Source organism: Aedes albopictus, chromosome 1, assembly GCF_035046485.1.
Source record: "Aedes albopictus strain Foshan chromosome 1, AalbF5, whole genome shotgun sequence".
Classification (NCBI taxonomy): domain Eukaryota; kingdom Metazoa; phylum Arthropoda; class Insecta; order Diptera; family Culicidae; genus Aedes; species Aedes albopictus.
The window spans coordinates 2,066,923-2,085,600 of NC_085136.1; the positions used below are offsets into that span (position 1 = coordinate 2,066,923).

At 44.3% G+C, this 18,678-nt stretch overlaps 1 pseudogene; it reads right to left on the reverse strand.

Moving 5' to 3' along the window:
• Positions 1 to 6,119: 6,119 nt before the first annotated feature.
• On the reverse strand, positions 6,120 to 17,678 carry LOC109405233 (uncharacterized; annotated as a pseudogene).
• Positions 17,679 to 18,678: the final 1,000 nt, after the last annotated feature.

The following is an 18,678-nucleotide window of genomic DNA, read 5'->3' on the forward strand; positions in this document are numbered from 1 at the left end:
GATAATTTTGCCAAATTAACTCGACGCCTTCTATGAAGAAAAAAATCAGAATGATCTCACCCAATCCCATCTGGCGATTTTTGAATTTGCCAAACCCCGATCGCGAGACGGGATTAGAAGTTCGTCGCCAAACGCGGATCGGGGATCGCCGGACTTTCTGGTTCTAGAGGAGCGCATCCATCCGAATGTTCAAAATGTTTTGGGATTACTCCGCGCGGGAGCGTCCACAAATTACGTCACGCGGCAATTGTCCATTTTCAGCCTCCCCATCTCCCCGATGTCACACTCTTTGTATGGAACCGCAGAAATTTTTGTATGATCTGTCACACTTTGATGAACCACCTCCTTCTCCATCCTAAAAGCGTAATGTGATTCATGGACGTTCCCACGAGACCAAAATTGCCGATTAGCAAACTCAAACCTATCGGCGCGGCGATGTTCTAGAAGCAGAGCCGCAAATGCCATGCTGCTCCACTTCGAGAAGCGGCCGAGCGAAGAGCACGAAGGGGGTGAAGAAGGTACCGAAATCGGCCTTAGTGCCTGTGAAGAACAAAACCTAAGTGGAAGACAAGGGGTGAAGAGAACAAGTGCTCAGGTGAAGAGAAAGGGGCAAGGGGAATAAGGGTCTGAGTGAGGAAAGTGTCGCTAAAGACCTAGCCACAAGGCGGAAGAACAGCTCTAAGCTAATCAAGTGAAAAGGGGATCTCTGCAAAGGGGTGCAAAGTGAAGGGGAACAGGGCAAGTGATCAGTGGTAGGCGCCCAAAACGGCGGTGCCAGAAACCGCGCCGGTACAGGACGCCACTTTGTTGGGCTCCTATTGTCACCATCCAACAAGTAGTCGGTGGCTAGGGGTAAAGTGTGCTATCAATAAACACCCCCCCCCCCCCTCTTCCTTAGTGTGTCCAAAAAGGACAACACTATAACGCTTATTCGTGAACAGTGAACAGTAACTTGTCTCATCGACTAAGAGCACAGAAGATTTAGTTGACGAACACTCATAGAGAGTGAGTGCCTTTCGAGTGAACTCTCCGAAGAACTGTACTCATCCAGTTGGATTAACTCGCCCTGTAACAGGGGTCACTAACTGGGATTTCCGGCCTGGCCGCATCAACGTCCTTTTTTTTCCATCACCTGAAATCAAAAACAGAGTTGGTAAGTAGGAACCCTCTTTCTGCTAACTGTAGTAGGGCGGCGACGAGCTGAGGCCCACCCCCTTGGGGGGAAGCTCCTTCCGAGCAAGGCAATTACGTAGATGGTTCATATGCGGAACCCACCCTCCCCGCTTACATGGATGCACAGGAAATGCATGGGGAACTTCATTTGATGCGCATAACCGCTACGAATGGACCCCTTCCAAACGCCTCTTTCCTTAATCGAAAATCCATCACCCAGCAAATTCTTACAAACTATGTACTTTTTGAGTTATTTTAGGATTAAAATCCTCCAAACCGCGAACAACGCCTAAAGGTAGGCAAGGCCGTTAGGAATTGATAGCCAACTCCTCATAGAGCATTTTCTTAAAAGTTTCGTTTATTTAATCCAACTCTAGGATATCATATTACAGTGATTTCGAATTTCATATTGTATCTAGTATTTACGCCAAGCAGAAATGTTTGACAATGTATCTCATTGCGTTACGAAACACAGTTATGGAAATATCGATTTATTTCAATGTTTATGAAATTCAATTGTCATGAATTGCGTGTCATTTAATAGCTTAATTATAGCAGATTACGATATACCATTCGATAGCAGAAACTGATTCAATGTAAAATGCTTGTTTGAACATTTCATGAGGTCAGTCAAGACGATCAATTTTACCCCGTTTTACGGTACATCAGTTGATCCAAGAGTGATCCTCCCGTTGGTGAGGTGTGTTGGGGTTAGACCTGATTGTTTTAAAATAAAAAAAATCAACTTTTGCTTAAACAAACAAACAAATTGTTTAATTTTTAGCCCTTGTCAGTGAGTGTTTATGAACTTGCTTTTCAATAATATGGTGGCACAAATGTCCCAAATGGAGGATAACGTGCCTCTGGAGCCGGCCTTCTAATACCTGATGATTCCGAACAAATACATGTACTGACCCAAGTAACACACTTATCACCGAAGAGTCACGGCGGCGCAGATTTTTGTTGTGCAGAAGTCACTGTGACTTACTTCTAACAAATAAACACTTATTTGCTAGGAGTAAGTCACAGTGACTTCTGCGCAACAAAAACCTGCGCCGCCGTGACTCTTCGGTGACAAGTGTGTTACTTGGGGAGTGGACCTGCATCAAGTTCCGTAAACGAAATTCTTAAAAGAAACTGCTACATTATGTAAAAAATGTTCAAATGCTCAAATTTGAAAACTTTCAATCCGGAGTGAAGTTTATCAACCAATGACTTACTTACCTTACTTACCGGTCAGGCTAAGGCCGGGGTGGCCTCTGCTGTACATAGTAGCCGCCTCCATTCCACTCGGTCCATGGCTGTTTGTCTCCAGTTCCGCACTCTGCGTAGGGTCCGCAGATCGTCCTCCACTTGGTCGACCCACCTAGCTCGCTGCGCTCCACGTCGTCTTGTACCGGTCGGATGACTCTCGAGAACCATTTTAGTCGGGTTGCTATCCGACATCCTGATGACGTGACCCGCCCACCGTAGCCTCCCGATTTTCGCGGTATGGACGATGGTTGGTTCTCCCAGCAGCTGATGCAGCTCGTGGTTCATTCGCCTTCTCCAGGTCCCGTCTTCCATCTGCACTCCGCCGTAGATGGTACGCAACACCTTCCGTTCGAAAACTCCAAGGGCGCGTTGGTCCTCTGCACGTAGGGTCCATGTTTCGTGCCCATAGAGGACGACCGGTCTAATCAACGTTTTGTAGATGGTTAACTTCGTGTTACGGCGAACTTTATTCGATCGTAGAGTTCTGCGGAGTCCAAAGTAGGCACGATTTCCTGCCACAATGCGCCTCTGAATTTCTCTGCTGGTGTCGTTGTCGTCGGTCACCAGTGAGCCCAAGTACACGAATTCTTCAACCGCCTCGATTTCATCACCGTCGATATAAATTCGGGGTGGCGGGCGCGGTGATTCCTCCCTGGAGCCCTTTGTCATCATGTACTTTGTCTTCGACACATTAATGACTAATCCGATTCGCCTGGCTTCCCTCTTTAGTCGGATGTACGTTTCCGCCATCGTCTCAAATTTACGAGCAATAATATCAATATCATCGGCGAAACCAAGCAGCTGAACGGACTTCGTGAAAATCGTCCCACTCGTGTTTATCCCCGCTCTTCTTATTACACCCTCCAAAGCAATGTTGAACAGCAAGCACGAAAGACCATCACCTTGCCGTAACCCTCTGCGAGATTCGAAGGGACTCGAGAGTGTCCCTGATACTCGAACTACGCACATCACTCGATCCATCGTCGCCTTGATCAACCGTATCAGTTTATCCGGGAATCCGTATTCGTGCATAATCTGCCATAGCTGTTCTCGATCGATTGTATCATACGCCGATTTGAAATCGATGAACAAGTGATGTGTGGGCACGTTGTATTCGCGGCATTTCTGCAACACCTGGCGGATGGCGAACATCTGGTCCGTTGTAGCGCGTTCGCCCATAAATCCAGCCTGATATTGCCCCACGAACTCTCTTGCAATCGGTGATAGACGGCGGCATAAAATTTGAGAGAGTATCTTGTAGGCAGCGCTCAGTAGTGTGATCGCGCGGTAGTTCCCGCAATCCAACTTGTCGCCCTTTTTGTAGATGGGACACACGATACCTTCCATCCATTCCTCCGGTAATACTTCCTCCTCCCAAATCTTGGTAATGACCCAGTGTAGTGCTCTCACCAGTGCTTCTCCACCGTATTTTAGAAGCTCGCTTGGTAGCTGATCTGCTCCAGCGGCTTTGTTGTTTTTCAACCGGCCAACCTCCTCCTCAATCTCTTGAAGGTCAGGGGCCGGAAGTCTTTCGTCCTGTGCACATACTCCTAGATCTGTTACCACGCCACCTTCGGTACTTGCAACGTCGCCATTGAGGTGCTCATCGTAATGCTGCCGCCACCTCTCGACCACCTCACGCTCGCTCGTGAGAATATTCCCGTGATTATCTCGGCACATGTCGGCTTGTGGCACAAAGCCTCTGCGCGAGCGGTTCAGCTTCTCGTAGAACTTTCGTGTGTCCTTAGCGCGGTACAGCTCTTCCATCGCTTCGCGATCTCGTTCTTCATCCGGAAGACTGAGTTCTGCCTGTTCCGCGCCTGTTTGTAACGTGCCTCATTCGCTCTCGTACGGTGTTGCAGCATTCTCGCCCATGCTGCATTCTTCTCGTTTTTCAACTGTTCACATTCGCCGTCGTACCAGTCGTTTCTGTGATTCGAAGTCACGAAGCCTAGTGCTGTATCAACCAATGACATAACATTCTAAGATTGGAAAATTATTAAACAAACTAAATTTTATGATGCTGAATTTGAATAAGTTTTTAAAATTCTTACAACTGATGTATTTTGTACCTATGTTAAAAATAAAATAAAGTTTAGTAGGTTACAGAATGACCCACACTAAACGCCTAAAGGTAGACAATTTCTTTAAAAAAATCGTCTTTCGCAAAAATATGCTATTTTCCAATAAAACTTATATGTTAATATCAATTTCATCTCAAATCCTTGTTCAATAAGCCTGCCATGAATGAATTAAATGTGTCTTCTAATATACAAAGCGTTGATAGGAGGCGATTTTTTGAAAGACAGTTTTTTCACCGAGTTTTAATACACATCCAAAAAAGTCGATATTTTTATGCAAAATCTGACACCATTGGCAAAAAAACCTACAAATATTCTTCTAATAAACGTCAAAAGTTCCACCATTGAAACAGAATTGTAGCGTCCTCAGCGGTTGAAGGACGTGGCCCCCATAGTGATCAACTTCACCCCGCTGATCAACTGCCCCCCAGATTACGGTACTCATCACTAATACTGTATTCCATTCAAACCGAGATTCTCCAAATTGAAATGTTGCTATGCGATGCAGCAGGAAGCCAAGAGCAAGACAAACTTAAGCAAATAAAAGTGCAATAAAAAGAATCGTAAATAAGGAAGGGATATTCTCAGAGACGCGTCGCCAAGACGGCAAGTTTCCGGTGCTTTGTCATAATTCGTTTTGTTTTTCCTAAGGGTATGAACAATATGCATTTACTTATGCTGGAAATTAATTTATTCAGGAAGCTGATTCAATGACTCATAAGTAATTGATCACATACTGTAAGCAGGAAGGAAACGAAACAAATATTTTCCAATTGGAAGTACGGCTGCTAAAACGCCTGCAGGGTATGCAAGACGCCGCGCGCAGGTTTCATGCAACTATATATATACAAGCTGGCGAAGCGGCGACGGCGAGTTTTGTGCGGTAGTACTAGAATGCATTCCTTCGAATTTCTACTAGATTAAACACGGTCTGAACAGGCGATTCTTTCATTGATTAATAGATACATTATTTAAAATACAGCTTATCCCCAGCGTTATGGAAACATAAAAATGTAACATTTATGAAAAATGCCAACTGACTTACGGGATAAATGACCTGCTGAAGGGGTGCACAATGTAAGAGATTATACTGGCATTTTCTGAGCTGCTGGCTGACTCCATTCACCCCGAAGCGTACAAACCACACATACTCGATGATAAACGACACGGCTCCAACATCACCCAATCGAAGGGATGAGCGCAGAGGGGGGCTACAACTAGGATTCCCATCCTTACACTCAGTGCGATAGATGAAATATTATGCAAAAATGGATTAATGTATATTTAATAAACACGCTCGAACTCGACTTTATTATTTTAAATATACACTGCCGCTTTGTACGGATCCTACATGCATACATTCTGGCTCTTTGTTCCAGAGATACAATCATGTGTGGAATTTCTCGTAGTTCAGTAAAGTAAGTCTAGGCGCATTCCATGCTCCTCCTGCTGTTGCTACGGCACCTCTGTGGCTGTGTGGAAGGGTCCTCAAACGATGGAGTGAGGTGCTAAATGTACGAATTTTCCTTCCAAATACACTTCCATGGGGTCCGGCTGCCGTACAATGAGTAAAGGGATGTGGTGGATATTGAGGGTGGGCAGATGAGGACATGTAGTGAATGGCATTTTAATTTATCTCCTCTGGTGCAGAACGTGTGCAGTGCATGAACCGACGTTGCATAATTTTAGGCTCACAGACTCGACAGTTTTTGGTCCATAGCGCCTACACGCACGCAATTCGTGCTGCTGTCGGTGGTATACTCCTAGGATAAATGAATTTAGGGACAATGTGACGCATCGTTGCAACTTGTGCTGACCATTGCGAGTAGAGTGCACCGAGCCGCCGCCATGCAAAAGCAAAACAAGATTTAAAACATTCCATAATGCATTTTCACTTACTTGCCGACTATGCGATACAGTCTAGCTCTAGCAGAATGCATGGCGGGTCCGAGCCCGATAATAATTGGAAATCCATCGGGGTCAATCCTGCAATCTGTTGGTACCTACCGAAGCCAAACGACTTGCATTGTACGGATCGAAAGATAGGAAAAAAAAGCTCGAACAGATTTATGATTTTATTATGACAGTCTGTCTTCCACGGCTCGAACGCTATTTCAATTAGTCCAAGCTACCTCTGCTGTCCTTGTTTGGTGCTTTCTAGGTACAGCGTTTTTTTATGACTTCAGTTGACCGAACAGATTGCACTACTAGTGTCATACATTACGTAACACCGAAGGGATCCACTCTTCGTTCTGAGACTCAGCAAGCGACCGGTCATCCACAGGGTAGCGTGCTGTTCGGAGGTCCTCTTGGCGAACATTACTGTAAACACGAGGCAATTTTTCAGGCAAACGGTGCACTGTCAGGACTATCGAAATTAGCCATACCGGCCGGAGCAGTTCGCACAGAAGTGAAATATTTGGGAAACGGCCCACAAACGAACGCTCGAGCCTCGAGTCCAATAGGCGGAAGACTGAAACGATGGCATATGTTAATTTATGTAGTTCAAATAGCGATCAAATATGTAAAATATGATTTACAACCGGCCATCCCGGGAGAGACAGACAGCAGAGATGTCGATTTGGCGCTGCACTGCAAGCTGTGAGGAAGACCTGCCGGGTGAACTAATGGAAGCCGGAAGTTTGCGTTTGCGGGTGTGTGGACAAACAATGGCTGTCGGATGTCCGTCAATTTCGTCGAGTGGAGTCGTCTAGCGAAGAGATGCATACCAGGGCAGAGCTGCAGGAGGGCTGCAAAAAATTCCAAACAAATAAATAAATAACGTTAGTTATGTTGGAAAAACCGTGGCTGTTGACACAGGAATGAATGGTGTGACATGGAATTTATTGTTGATATGAGAAATGAAGTTAAAAATGATTTTTAGATGCAATTGAAGACTCGCAGGTATGTGATGGATTGATGATAACTTTTTGATAGTAAGCTGTTGAATTTCGCCTGAAAGGATATATCGGACGATTGAATATGTATCACAGATGTTCAGCTTAATTTGAATCAGTTCTGCCAAAACGTACGATGCGTTCGTATGATATTTGTTTTGCGTAACGTCCCTATTTCTCTAGTCTTCTATGAGCGTTTCCATTGTTTTTAGCTGACAACTGCCTATTCCAATGACCATTTCAAAGTAAAGAGTAGACAATATATCGGATAGCCGGGGCCCGAAGCGCAAGTGGTCACACGTTTGCTTTCATAAGCAGATGGTCATGAGTTCGATCCCAGCCCCGGCACTTTGAAATTCGTCATTTGCTCTTTCCCCCTGAGCGCAGCTGACACTGACCCTCTTCTGAGCCACACATCAACATCCTCGTGCTCATCATTCTACCATGATAGGGTAGAAAGTGAAAGCAGCGCAACGGCAACCAGTTCGATATAGTAGAATTTGAATAGCATACATTTAGGTGCTAGAAATGCAGCTGCCGATTGGAATCGCTCACATATTACCTTAGTGGAAAAAGAGTTGTAATTTAGATTAAGTGATTAACAATAATAATAATAAAAATATATCGGAACCTCGTAGAACCTCTATCTTTTTGAGAAGCTCCAGTCCCTGCAGAATTCGATTCGTGGCATGAACCCTGAAAAACAGAAGAAGACGGTCGCATCGACAAGCCGGCATTTGTGAAGTGTTTGCTCATGGAGTTTAACAACGATGATCTATCTAGCGTGCCGTGCTGCGTCGCAGCAATGTCAAGGTGATTCCTACCAACTGGTGGTGTCCGCAAATCGCTGGACTTTGTGCATCTTTCCTAAGAGCTAGAAAGAGGATGAAACAAGCTCATTTCATCCTCTTAGGAGCTCTTAGGAGGGTAGATTGGACCGAAGTGAGGCGTACATGGCGGCTAAACTCAATGAGCTACAGTCTAGTGCACAGGCTAGTAAACTGGCACTAAACAGAGAGATTAGGTCGCGTAAGCGAACGTGTTTCGATAATCTATGGCAGGCAGGCAAAACGACCCCCTGGGGTGATGCCTGTCGAAACGGAGGTTGCGTCGGCAGTCCCAGAACGCTCCTTAGAGATGTTGCTGAAGATCGTGGATACGTTGTTCTCGCGCCACGACATAAGACCATGGGCTGCCGTCCCTTCGGTGATGAACGATGAACTCATCGCGATAGCCAAGTCGCTCAAAATGGGCAAGGTCCGGATCCGCATGGTATTCCGACAGTAGCCATTGAGGCGGTCATCGAGGCTACCGTTGACAAGTGTAGAATGGCTTCACAGAAGAGGTGAACTTCCGGAGAGGTGGAAAAGGCAAAAACTAGTTCTACTGCCCAAGCAATGGAAGCTACCTGGCGATCCATCAGCAGACAGACCTATCTGTCTACTGAACACCGTAACCGAGAAACTGTTGGAGTGGATCATTTTGTTGAGGCTGATGGTCTATATCATTCATCCTGGCCTCAGTACTATGGAACGCAGCATGGCGTATTGAGGCTCACACTATTATCAAACGTAAAGCTGGTTGGTTTTTGCCGACGACATTACCCTCGTGATATACGGCATGTCGAAGAAGTCGAAGAAGTGGAGTTGACAGCAGCGCACGCGATTGGCATAGGAGAGGACTAGATGAGGTCACGGCAGCTGGCAATCGCGTACCACAAAACGGAGGTAACGGTGGTGAACAACCACAAGTCTGAACAGCAGGTAGTAGTCACCACAGGCGAGTGCACGATCATCTCCAAGCGCTCACTCAAGAAACTGGGGGCTATGATCAATGACAAACTGAACTTCGGTAGCCACATGAAATATGCATGCAAAAGGGCAAGCCTGGCGAGAGTATGGCATTGCATTGTCGAAGATGATGTCAAATAGCTCGGCAATTCAGAGTACCCATAGGCCGATGTGCCTGATAATTGTCAGCGTATACTGCACAGTCTCAAAGGACGCTATATGTATGTGTGCTAGCGGGCAAGATGACCATAGCACTAGTGGTAATAGAAGATGAAGAGTGCTTCGAGCGATGTGGCACAAGAGGCGCGAGACGGATCACTAGAATATTGTCTGCATTGAAATGGTAGAGAGAGTGGGATTTCTACAGCAAGAGTAGATGGACACACAGGTTCAAACCGAGCGTGTCTCAATGGACGAACAGGTCTCATGGGAAGGTTGGGTGTTGAGTGCTTTAGGAGGTTTTTGCACAGATTTGGACATGCAGGTATTTTCGTATGTCCGGAGCATGAGCATGAGCATGAGATGACCGTACAATTCGTAGTTGCTACTCCGTTACAGACCAGAACAGTCACCATTGCACAGGGAACCAAAAGGAATATGCCTGGGTGTAGCTTGCCATCCTCAAATTGCAATTTTGAAGACTCAAAACTTTATATTCTCAGTACCGGCGCCGGCCACGTCCTTACGGTCATCGGGGAAGGGAAGGAATGTTAGTGGGACATCCGTTGCTACCAGAGACCGTGTGTACCTCCGCATCTCCACGGTTGTCACAGGAAGGAAGTTTGTTAGTGGGAGGGGTTCTTCCGTATAACCGGAGAGCACAAACTGCGACGACATCGTGGAGCACGCGTGCTTTTCGAATATCTTCGCTTTCAGGACTAAAGGGCGAGTATGAAAGAGATGTGCGGTAGAAATATCACTTCAGAAAACATAGTTGAAAAGATGTGAACGGGGTGGACAAGGATTCCTTATCTTCCACGATCTCCCGAATCGAACTACATATAGAGAAATGTACAGAGAAAATGGCAGGCAAACACAAAGTTGAGTTGCCCTCACACCACACCCACCACTCCCAACAGCTTGAGTCAAACGGATAATCTACAGTACTAAACAGGACTCTACCCTCTTAGGACAACTTACCCAAGCAACACACATGGTTACAAAACAGCAGCGTATGTAAGGGTAGCACAGAAGTCCTGTGACTTACTGCGCAACCCTTACATACGCTGCCTTCACTGTTTTGTAACCATGTGTGTTGCTTGGGTAAGGCCAGGCATGGAAATAATCGTTCACAATTCATTCATTTCGCGCTCTCTCGCAAACATTCTCGCGGAACGAAACACAATCCCAGCAAGCCTGTAGATAGTGTGTTACGCACTCAGGCGAATAAAGGGGATAAAGCAAATACACGAAAATTATGGCAGCATTCATCGTTGTTCACGTTCACCCGTTGAATCATTCGGTACGGGACTGCAATCGCAAGGCGAATGTCTCGAAAGGATCACACGTGAATGCATTCCTTCAATCGCGGCGATTCTTTCATTTCGTTCGTCGTACTTCTGCTGATGCTGATGGTGCTAGTTTTTTCTATCCCATCTGTTGGGGGCGTTGGGGGTATTGATCAATTGCGTGTTTTAACTTCAGTTTCGCGGCTAATTAGGAAATCATCTAGTATCGATGGTAAATATGAAACGATCTATAGATTTCCTCATCCTCTCTCCTCTCCTCTTCTTGGCGTAACGTCCTCCTGGAACAAAGCCTGCTTCTCAGCTTAGTCAGGCTTATTCTGCGCGGCGTGTGAGGTGAGACCAGCGCTTGAAAATTGAAGCGTTTTACCGCAGACGAATCAAAATTTGCTCTTCTTTGACCGGCGCTTTTCAACCCAAAGCGGTAGCAATATGCCTTCATTGTCTAACATGCTTCTGAAGCAAGTGGGAGCGGGAGCAATAAAAAATATGAGTGAGAGTGAGGAACGACGATTCAGCGCCGTGCGGCTCTCTGAATCTCTCTCTTCGCCGGTGTATACGGCAATGAATATACTTGATTTTTATCTCGTTATTACAGTGCAAATGACATAAACTCGAATTAAATCGACTATAATAGTCACGTCCATCATTCTCTAATGGACAAATTGATTGTTTTTACAGGTTTTGAGCAAAACATAAATCCACTGAATCATTTACGCATCTTCAGCCTCACCGCAGCAAGTGAGAAATAATCGTTACCAGTCAGTATGCTTCACCAGCCAACCGACCGATGAGGAATAGTGGTCACGGTTGGTTCGGTTTCTCTTTGCTCCCTGTGCGTGTTCGTTCGTAGGGATGGTTGGCGCTGATGACTGATCGTACCATTCATATTCACTTGATTTCAAGCACTGGGTGAGACGAGTCGAATGAGGTGACAAAAGTCGACTCGCCCCATTTGATTTACATTAGTCGTATCACGTCACGTGAAACGAAACCATTTGTCTCACCTCACACGCCGCGCAGAATAAGCCTGAGTGTTTCTATGAGCACTTCCACAGTTATTAACTGAGAGCTTCCTCTGCCAATGACCATTTTGCATGTGTATATCGTGTGGCAGGCACGAAGATACTCTATGCCCAAGGAAGTCAAGGAAATTTCCTTTTACGAAAAGATCCTGGACCGACCGGGAATCGAACCCGTCACCCTCAGCATGGTCATGCTGAATACCCGTGCGTTTACCGCCTCGGCTATATGGGCCCGCTATATAGCCTCTATAGATTTCCATGTAATTTGAAATCAGTCAATTTTACTAGTGCATGGGGACAACATCGCCAAACGTACATTAATATTTATTTGGGCTTGTAGGAAAGATGGGCTAATTATCTGATTCATTTACATTACGTTCGCCTGTTTTATTACAGTTAAATTGTAATTTGGAATATGTGTAAAATTTTGAGTCTGATTTAGGCAACCAATATTATAATATAATCGGAAAATAAATTATGAAGCTTACATACTTTACATAGGAAAGGAAAATCAACCGCTATGTTACCGTGTTTGAATAGATCATGAGAATTGTTATTCTGGTTTATTTATGTTTTTAATGTTAATCAAGGATTTCACTAATTGATCAATTTTGACAGTTAAATTTTGGCCAAGGAGTACAGGGCAAACAAAAATATTTGTCACTCTCAAAAAACAAATAGGGGCAAACTGAATCAAACAATAGGCCGAAATATATTTGTCAAAAGTGGTCAAATATTTGTCGTTCAAGCAAATCAGGCTCAAATCTGTGAGTTTGATCCTCAACAAGGGCCCGGCGGCGCGGTAGACATGCATGCATTCAAGTACGGTAGAAATATTTCCTGATAGAAAGCTATCATCATGATACATGGTACAATAGTAGGTATATTTACCTACTATTTACCTAAACCGAATCAACCGTTTTCGCACCGCACTATCTGCCAATGTCACTGCTAAAGTCAATGCAGTAACAAATTTTGAAAACGACGTATAATCAATGGTGTAGCATTGATTATACGTCGTTTTCAAAATTTGTTACTGAATGCATTTTCTCCCTTTACCCTCACATGACCAGGGAAATATAACACGAATAGACATGCTTTACCTCCCCTTCTAGCAATAAATTAAGAAAACGCACCAAACCCGCAAAATAATATTGTCATAACAATCACGCGAATGCAATCTTTCATTCGCACTGAATCTAAAATTTGATTCGTGTGTGAACGTTCGCGTAAAGATTCATTGAATCACGGCCCACCCGAAGAACCACGATCGGTATGATTGAATTTCTTTGGTGCCATTCTCTTTATGCAATCTTTCTTTCTGCAGTTCATTTGTATTGAGACTCGTTGGAGTTCATTGCAACGGTTTGATCCAACCGTGAGCGAACGATACAAAGCAATCAAAACAAAGAACGCAATTGGCAAGATGAATCTGAGTGAATGAATTTTCCCGTGCCTGGGTAAGGCGGTAGCTGGTGGAACGCTTACCAAAAAGTACTTATGTACGCCCCCCACCCTTCCGGAACTCATCCTTAAGAACGTAACGAGAAGAAGCTATTACAAGGTTGATCTTTCAGCTCCACACAGCCCAAGGAACTATCTCTTGCGTGTTCGATTAACGGACTTCCTCATTCTATTAACCCTTCAGGACACGCGCTGTTGTAAAAAGTACAACACTATTTAAAAACCTTGCTCGTCGTATACAGCGCGAGCGCGGTGCAGTTTCAGCTGCTTGATGGCGCGCGTCCTGAAAGGTTTAAAAGTCGCTGTTGTGTGCTCACAACAGAAGAACGTTTGATAGTATTCAGGACAACTGCTTGACAGCTCCAGCCAGTACAAAATGCGACGAGGGGTGATACGACAAATCGCTCCCATACAAACTTCAAATTAATTTTTATGTAGGTTCCCGGGCACCAAAATTCATGAAAATTTGGATTTCGGCTCAGTTTGACATGCAGATGCAGAGTATCGAATTCTCTCAACATCGTTAAAGAAGCCAATTGGATACAAATAAGACGAATTGAGGGCTATTCGGGCTCGTTTGGAAGCTAACCATTAATGTTAACTTCTTTTCCCGTGTAGTGTCGGTAGCGGTTGTCTCAATTGGCTAAGAATAACACTACGGATCGCCTGATCCAGTGGTATGAGTCCACTAAATAGGTGACCCCTAATTCGTGGTGTTATGCGGCTTTATGCTTACCGTGCTAAGGAATGAATGGTTAGGGGGGTCTAATAAAAACCTAACCACAAACGGAGCCTGTGGAGAATTAGGGCGTCCTCCACAGTATTACGCCCTTAGTGCGCTAACCGCAGCAATAGTACAGTGGACCTTGCGTTTCTCCGAGATAATCAGTTGCCCTTATTAAGTCTCAAATTTGAGGTTAAATAAAGGCGGGATTGTTCAAATGTTGTAAACCAGCTTACATTACTACCTATATGGTTTCGCTAAATGCGTTTTCGCCATTGGCGTTTTTCAATTACACCGATTTGGTTTGTCGTTGATGTTTCCTTTTTGTGTTGTGATTGTGAAGAGTGTAATCCTATCTAGTTTGGGTAGTGGCTACGGCTAGGAAACCTCAGATCAATTTTCAGCGTAAAAAGCGTGCGTAACCCAAGTGGCTCTACTTCAAAAAGTTCATTTTCGTAGGGTAACTTTTGTGTAGGTTACCTTTAGAACCCAGTTTTGCTTGTTTCATTATAAATTAAGTGTCGTGCCTCGAGCATGCTATATCTTAGAATAACGTTAACAGTATGTTTCAATCTTTCCTTATGGATGCCTTCAAGTAAGCTCTTGTATTCAGCATCTTTTCGCTGTTATTTGACAGTATTGATACGATGATTACATCATCAGAAGTAGCTCAAACATTAATTTGAGATGCTTCAGTTTGATGGATTACCTAGGTAGTACAGCTCATGGATAACTTAACATAGAATTGCATCTAACCAAACTCTGCATGAGCAGAATGTTTCATAAGTTGACTGTTTGGCATGAGGCATGACTGATTGGATGAGGAGTCTCCATTTGACCTTCTTTGCAAATTTTAGTGTTCCTTCGCAAAATTTGCGTATTCAGGGATCCTTACTCAACAAACTAGGGAACCTGTACTAATTGGTTGCGACCACATGTTATGGATAACTCGCTTCCATTGCAACTCCAAGAGTGTTTCGTTGTGGTTTTGTACTTACAACGTCCTTCATTGTGGTATAACATAACTATTGCTTTGAAAGAAGCTTGTCCTCTGCGGTCTGTGCGGGCTGAAGGAGGTATTCCTGAATGGAACTCTGAATCTCTAGCTTCCGCTTGAGAATCATTGCTATATAATCGACTTAGTGGGCCCTAAAAAGCTCTGCTCACTTCAAACCTCCAGGAGCAAATTGGGTTTTGTCCTATTTTTTCTCCAGAGGGATTTGAGTATTTCAAACATGTTTTGAACTCTCGTAGTTTTCTATGGGGTATTTTCATGGCGTGAAATTATTCCATAGTTTTATCCCGAAAGGGTGCGTGCGTTGTATAAAGATGGAATGAGGTTCAGATTTATCTAATTACCTCATTCATTCTGAAATGCTTGAAACGCACTGTCGATTATCACTTCTGTGATGTTCGTCTGGCTGACATGCCTATTCATGTGAACTCACATGCCTCTCAATCTGGGATTCTTTTCTACAAAGTTGTATATGTTTTCAAGAAAGTACTCGCTCAAACATAATTTTTGCTTGGGTGATTTCTTGAATATTGAGGATTCTTTCGATGACGTGCCTTTCAATGTCATATTGAAAGTCGTATAACGTCACAAGCTACCTCCAATGAGCTGTAGGCTCTTTTTACGCTTACGCGTTTTACAGTGTCCTTTTCAGGGCACTGATTAAACCCGTTGTGGTATGGGCTATGAGCTCTCGTTGCGCTTATGCGTTCATTCCCTTTACTAGGGCACCCCTTCCTATTTCATCACCGTTCCCTTTCCTAATCTCATTCCATTCCTTGTCCTATTCTCCCTCAGGTAAACGATCAAATAGGCTTATATGTATGGCGATGGCACAAATGTCCCAAATGGAGGATAACGTGCCTCTGGAGCCGGCCTTCTGATACCTGATACCTGTTTTTTATTTATAAATAGAACGAGCTCTGCTGGAGAATAAACTCGAGAAAAACCAATCTCCATCTCTCACTACCTGACATTGCCGGCCTCCTGCTTCAAAGTTACCATACGATCGACAAGAGAGAAGTAAAACAAAAAATCATTGGTTTACCACCATTTGTCTATTTTGAAATTGCTCTATTGCATTTTTTACTTCAATCATTCATATAAGACCAGAAAATAGATCGACCGTGAAAGGCTGCACGAAATTATCACCTGGGAAGATCCCATCCGCCCACATCTACGTGTGGACGTAGCAAAGCAAGCAGCTCATGTCCTTTTCCCAACTGCTATACCAAGGTCGTAAATAATCACACATAGCGCCCAGACGGTACGAACGAATCACACGCCATATTGAGCCAGAAATTAAAAAGGATCTCTGCGTGCATCCGGAACACACCAAAGTCACGAGAATAGGAAATTAAATTACAAATTGTTCTACTTACACAATCCTGTCCCTAGTACCAGCACCAACCATGAGAAATAACCGGACCAATCGCAAAGGGGGAGAATTTCTTCATCTTGTGAACGAACGGCCCACGTAGCTCTCTAGCTTAGCGAGCTAGTGCCGAACACCACCAGTGCAGTGCACCGAAGAAACGTTGAAAATGCTGCCTGCTGAGGCTAGTTCTTACACTCACTACCTAGCACCACACAACGCGAAACGAAGGAATCTGGACAGAAGAGGGAAATGAAAAATTAACTCCTCGAAATTTGACCACCTGTTGAACTCATTTTCCTTCGATGGTTTCGCTTTGACAGAATGCACAACGAAGAGCTGCCCGAACCAATGAACGGCTTATTGCAACGGCGACAGGCAAGTCTCGCCCTTCTACGGCGGGAACATGCTAAGGCAGATATTAATGGTGTAAAAGAAAATGTTGAGTACATTTTCTCTATTGATGTTTTATTGCTTTTGGCTCGGGTCGCCCCACGTGCAGAATATTTTCGGGACCCTTCTCTATAAGTGTAGGGTGCCAGAGAGTAGTAGCCGGATTGGCACGCAAATGTATTCGCAGTGGAGTCCATTTCGGGCGTCTATATTTCGCCGTAATGAGCAAAAATTAGTTCTGGTTTATTAAAAAGTGCCATGAATTACCCCATTTGACTTTGTGTATCGTTCTTCGCCCCGGACAGGGCAGGAACTATATTCTTCGAGCTAGAATCTGCCACAACTATTCAGCAATGGGCAAACTACAACGAGCCCGGATCTGGTCCCTTCTTCTTTCAGTGCGTTCGTTGCCAGAGGATGAGGCAAAAAGATTTTCCTTTCCGCCATTCAAATCGTATTGAAAAGCGACAAAAGATTCGGGAAAAAGCCAAATCTGTGGCTGTTTTCCTCTGGATGTTTTTCCTCTTGGCTTTTGTTGGGTTTCCTTCTTTTGTACAAGCGGAATGAAAATGATTGCACATTTGGAAAAAATAATCGTAAATAAAGCTACCAAAAGAAAGTTTTTCTGTGCTGGAATCGAGGACTTGCAGTTTGGCAACAAATGTGTATATTCTGCGATGATACTGAGCTGAGTGCCGTATTTGAAAAGAGCGTAGCTACGACTATACGACATTCCCTCACCAAATACTGCGTTGATTCACAGCCATGGCGCTGGCTGTGGCCCCAGTGGCTAAGAAGCTCACAAAAGATACCGAAATGCGTAAATCATCCAATGAATTGAGAGCAGACAGAATACTTCAGAATGAAACTCTGTGAGTGGTTCCGCATGGCGCTTCATACGACAGTCAAAAAAAAAAAGTCTGATATGGGGATTGATTCGTCGTAGATATACAGAGACAGGCTCCACCAGTAGACATGAAGTCGAGCGGAAATAATCTGAGCAAACATGACCTCTAACCCAAATAAATAAAGCAAGACACGACAAACATGTGTTTTGCCTTCAGCGCTCAGTTCTTCACATACATAGTTGAAGAATCGAAAACGATTGGACCGCAACAACTTCTTGATGTGGTGCCAATATTTTTTTCTGACATAGGGAATACACTCAGATAGGCAACTGTGGACTGAACAAATGCACAAACTTGATTCCGCAAAAGGGTTGGTTCTATTTGAAAAGTGTCTGGAAGCAAAACATGAGCTGCCTCAAAGAAATTGGCGGATCACTCTTTGATGTTAGTTATTTTCATAGCATTTGTTGTTGGAAATAAAGTAATCCAGTACCATACAACTATATTGAATTAAATTAAAATCAATTTATTACGTAACGCTAATATAGTCGTTTCTTCGTAACGCTTTTTTTTTGTAAGAAACCCCGAATCTTCTTCTTTTTGTATTCAACTCCAAATCTTCAGAATGGCTTTCTCATCCTCCAAGACCGAGCAATATTTGGTCTGCTCGATATCGGAGTCGATGTCTGAGGACGCAAACTGGGTCCAATGTGGGAAATGTGAACATTAGGCACATTTCTCTTACGCTGGTGTTGACGAAGGAGTTGTCAAAAGTTATTGACGGTGCCCAAAGTATGTCCCAAGTAGTGCTCTAGCAGCTGAAAGCAAGAAGAGGAGCAAGAAATCCAGCTAAAGAAGCGATGGAGGATCCGAAAAGGAAGTTGGTTCTGACGTTGATCTTATTGAGAAGCAGTTGCAAGAGGAGCAACTCGCCAAGGAGAAGGCCTTCGCGAAGCAGGTGACTGCGCGGAAGAAGCTACTCGCTCGTCAGAAAGCGTGGAAGAAAGAGTGACTGAAGCAAGAACAGAAGAATGCGTGTGCTGGAACTCCAGGTTCAGCACGAAATGGAGAAGCAGCAGTTGGGGCATGAACATAAGTTGCTAGATTATATGATCAACTGGCTGTAGAGCAAAAGTTCGTGAAGTAGCGGGAGGTGACCCGATTGCAGTTTACCAG